The sequence below is a fragment of the Odontesthes bonariensis genome, chromosome 8, assembly GCF_027942865.1.
Source record: "Odontesthes bonariensis isolate fOdoBon6 chromosome 8, fOdoBon6.hap1, whole genome shotgun sequence".
NCBI lineage: Eukaryota > Metazoa > Chordata > Actinopteri > Atheriniformes > Atherinopsidae > Odontesthes > Odontesthes bonariensis.
The window spans coordinates 22,072,287-22,077,077 of record NC_134513.1 but is presented as its reverse complement, the minus strand read 5'-3'; the positions used below and the strand labels follow the sequence as shown (position 1 = coordinate 22,077,077).

At 44.3% G+C, this 4,791-nt stretch overlaps 2 non-coding genes across 2 annotated transcripts; both read right to left on the bottom strand.

The window, feature by feature from the left end:
• Positions 1–1,238: 1,238 nt before the first annotated feature.
• trnah-gug (transfer RNA histidin (anticodon GUG)) lies at positions 1,239–1,310 on the bottom strand. Its single transcript has one exon. It is a non-coding gene; the product is annotated as a tRNA-His (tRNA).
• Positions 1,311–1,625: 315 nt separating this feature from the next.
• On the bottom strand, positions 1,626–1,698 carry trnar-acg (transfer RNA arginine (anticodon ACG)). The gene has a single exon. It is a non-coding gene; the product is annotated as a tRNA-Arg (tRNA).
• Between the last annotated feature and the right edge of the window lie 3,093 nt (positions 1,699–4,791).

Below are 4,791 nucleotides of genomic sequence, written 5' to 3'. Positions count from 1 at the left end.
AAACACACACACACAAACACACACACACACACACACGACAAACACACACACACACACAAACAAACACACACACACATGCACACACGCACACACACTCACACGCACACACGCACACACACACACACACACACGCACACACACGCACACATACACTCACACACACACACTCACACGCACACACGCACACGCACACGCACACACACACACACACACACACACACACACACACACACACACACACACACAAACACACACCCACACACGCACACACGCACACACGCACACACGCACATCCACTGGTCAAGTGGCACAACAGCTGTCTGTGGGCAGTAAATGTGGCCATAATACTGGCTGTGGCCAGGGGCTGGTGGCACAGACTACACTTGTTTTTCTCCACAGTGCGGACATAGGGCTTACGAGCAAGTGGTGGAGAGGGAATGGGTCCAGCAGGAGCAATCTGCCGGACAGCAGGAACTGGAGTTGGACACACAAAAACAAATGGGGCAGAGGAAGGACTGGGGTTGGGGATGACCGGTGAAGGAGAAGAAAGGTGTGAAGGTGTTTGGACCATGGTGGGAAATGCAGGACTGGGGTTGTGGACAACAGGTACGGGAGCGGGATCAGCAGGGAACAGCTGCCTTGGGCTTGGGCCTGTTTATCAGTTAAATAAACACAAAAAGTGATGACAAAGCATCAGTTTCAGATGCATTTAAGATCAATTCAGCCCCAGTTTCTATCATGCATTTAGTCCTTACAAAAACATATCTAGCATCTATCTGGGAAAGTCTCCACATCGTCCAACACAGGTGTTGATCCTCAATATACCCTCACATTGTCCAGCGCAAAAGTCCAGCCTTTTTGTTTTGGTTCTTTTTTTGTCAGGTCTATCCATCCATTCATTTGGCACACGATTTTCATCTTCTGTTGTTAGGATGTTTATACTTTGGGTGTGGCGGTGTGTGAAAACCCTCCCTTTAGAAGAGCTAAAAAACACAGAACATATGCGGCCTTGGCGACTCATTAAAAAGGCACTATTTCTCATTGGGGCCTGTTTGATTCTTTGACCCCTTTTATGCTCTTTAAATGGGCAGACCTTCTGCATTTGTGCTGCTTGATTCTTTCAGACCTTTGATACGGGACAGAGGCCTGTAGACAAAATAATTTTTTTAAAAGTTTAAGAAATCTAAGTTGAAAGTGGGATCTTTTTTCATTCATGCAAACAAATTCTGTCTGGGGGTTGCCATGACCCGGATTCGAACCGGGGTTTCTGCGACCACAACGCAGAGTACTAACCTCTATACGATCACGGCCGGCTGTGGATTGTTGTCGTGTGTGGCTTTGATGTGATCCCAAACAACTTCGTATCCCAAGGATAGCATATGTAGCTCTGCGGCATGTGGCTGGCAGGCATGTTTTTTTTTGTGTTTGGAGCAAAATCATTGACAGCAGAGATAAAGAGGAAGACGAGCTTTCCTTACGGTGTGGGGTCAGCCACATGTGTTGCAAGACGACACACTGTGAGGTATCTTTGGGGAGTAAGTGAGCTGGGATACCCAGGGAGTAGAAGGTTTAAAGCGATCCTGTTCTATAGCAGTGGGAGAAGTGAGAGACTAAAACCAGCGTGCCGAGCTAGCCAGGAGTTGAACCTAGAATCTTCTGATCCGTAGTCAGACGCGTTATCCATTGCGCCACTAGCCCTTAGCAAGTTTGATAGAGAGTGGAACAGTCTTTCGTAAAACAGCATATTCCAAAAGCTTTGAAAGGATTGACGGAGTTGGCAGAAAGAGCCTCTGTATACAAAATGTTGGCACATCCTTCGAGCCAGAATTGAACCAGCGACCTAAGGATAACTGTTGTTGGGCACCTACAGTCCTCCGCTCTATCAACTGCTCACATTGCTTCCCCTGTGATCCGTTCCAGGACAAGCAGCATCAAATATATAGATATATCTTTAAAAGCCATGTGTTATGGAAGGGCACCTACACATGTGCTGTTGTTGCTGATGTTCGTGGCCAGTATGGGGATTGAACCCATGATCTTGGCGTTATTAGCACCACGCTCTGAATTTTTGTGAGAATAAGTGCTCTCAGTGTTTTCTCTGTTACCTATTTAAGTCACACAAACATTCTATACAGCTTGCCTTTGGTATTGGGGATTTGGATGTTATCAGCAGGTGAGATGAAAGACTTTTAGTTCTTCAAAAAGTTGCTTTCAAAGCAATTATTTTATCATTTGTTATATGCTACAATGACTCGACGTGATAGAACTTACTCATTCAAGTCTCTCATCTTTTTGTATAACTTGAGTGTAAGCAGTATGGGGAAGCCAAGATCATTGCACAACATCAGCTTAACTTTGGATTTTTTTACCAGTAACAGACTGGTAAAATCCTCCGACTTTAATGGCATGCCATTCAGAGGATTTCTGACATGGAGTATAACTAGCAAAGTACTTAGCAGCTTTCACCATGTGTTTATTTGGTTAGTACTCAGTACAGTGCTCTTGATTTCTGTACATATATGACAGCATACAACTAAACAAGACAACCACGAAGGGACTCGAACCCTCAATCTTCTGATTCGAAGGCAGACACCTTGTCCGTTAGGCCACATGGTCTCACCTGAGTCATCCGGCCGGTACAGGGGTGGTCTGCTGCCAAGTCTGAAACAGCAAGGAATAAAATTGTGCCTCCAAGTCTGAGGCTCTGATCCTCAGTTGGAAAAGGGTTGAGGGCCCTCTTCTTGCTTAGAACCAGTTGCTACCTCAAGTGGAAGAGTTTAGGGATCAGACCATTTTGACCACGACTGGAGGATCTCGTTCTACCAGTCGATCTTCCTTCCAACGCTCACCTCTGGTCACTCCTTATGAGTGGTGACTAAATGAATGGATTTGGGTATATACTGAAGAGATTGTAATAACCCCAACCCTAAATTTGACTTGTCTTAAGTGTAATTGCTTTTGTTTCGCCCAATTTTAAATCAAACATCCCTACATGAAACCACATTTAGATAATAATGATTCTATTTTTGTGAAAGGGGGATGAATTCATACCCTCTGCACGCAAGGCCAGTGTATCTAATGAGGCTTCAATTTGAGATCGAAATTATACCAGCTGTAGTTTAAGACGGAATTTTTATGGTCAAACTTACAAGCGAGAGGACGAGGTGGCCGTACCCTCTGCCAACTGGCCGTCAAACAAGTTCCTAACAAATTCCTAACACATTCCTAACAGTCCTAACAAAGTCCTAACAAATCCTAACAAGTCCTAACATTTGACGTGTTTCGTCATTACGTAAGTCATGCGCAGTGGTGGTCGATGGGAAAAACAAAAACAAGTTTCCCGCTACTGTCTCCCAACTTTTGACTCCCGTTTAAAATCGAGATAAAATTGGTATGTATGGTGAATAGATTATTTAATCCGTTTAATATAGTTTAACCTGACTCTGTCCGTATCTGTGCGTCGTTCTGTTGGTTTAAAATATCCTTTCAAGCGGTATTGTCTTATTTTAACGCTCCTTCCTGGCGTTTTTTTTTTACTATCATTCGGCTAAAATTTTAGTTTTTTGGGATGACGAAGACAGGGAAGCCCGATTCGTATTGGGCTGGTGTTATGCAGCTGTATGCTCAGGGAAAGTTCAAGTTTTCCACTGGGAAGAGACCTGGAACCAGAAGATGGAGGGCTGTCATTGAGCGGATAGACGCTTGTCCACTGACTCCTGTCTTCAACCAGAAAGTCCGGACAACCGACATATTTGGAAAAGAAATCCCCTGCAATTGTGGTTATCATAAGGTGAGTTAAACTTTTTTATTTATTTACAATAGATGGAAAAAAAAAGCTATGTTTCACATTGCAATATGCGACTGTTAAAAGTTGTGAGTGTTTCACAGATTTTTACCTTTCTGAATATATAAGCCACAAAATCTAATTAGAAATTGTTCTAAAATTGATTGTTCTAAAACACTGGAAAGAATTTAATGTTTTATTACAAAAGTTTTTCAAGCTTTAGCAACAAATTCAATGTTGTTTTTCCACAGTCAGGTGAGCAGGCAGGTTCAACAAGGGTTCAATCCGAAAAAGTGTCAGGTGCAGGGACAGCGTCAGATTTCCAGGCCAACCAGAGCAGCCAAGGTGTACCTAGGGCCCCAGCAGATCCAGCTGCACAGAGCATTTCAAATGTAAACCCGACCATGCACAGGAGCTCAAGTGTAGCCGCAGCTGCAGCAGATCCTGCTGCACAGAGCAGTTTAAATGTAAACCCGACCATGCACAGGAGCTCAAGTGTAGCCGCAGCTGCAGCAGATCCAGCCGCACAGAGCAGTTCAAATGTAGGCAAAGTTCCAGCTGACCCCACAGCCCAGAGGAGCTCAAATTCAGGAAGATGTCAACCTCAAAGCATCTCAGTCAGTCAAACCCCAGAGCAGATACAGTGTGCATTATGTAGTGCAAACATCAACGTGGAACATTTTAATGAACACTTGTCTGACTTTCATGCAGAACAATGTTGTGAGCAATGTGGGAAAAAGGTCAAGGGTGCAGTTGGGCCCCTGGTCTACTTCAGGCAGCGGAGTCCCATCTGAGGTGTGTAGCAGAGTGGCGCAGCGGAAGCGTGCTGGGCCCATAACCCAGAGGTCGATGGACCGAAATCATCCTCTGCTATGTATAAATTTTGAAATCAAACTCAACATCTCTCATTAAAAAAACCTGTTAAAGATGATGTAACATTCAGCAACATCACAATTGGCAGTTGACCAACTCTGAAACCCTTTCCACACACTCTTAACTCAAACTGG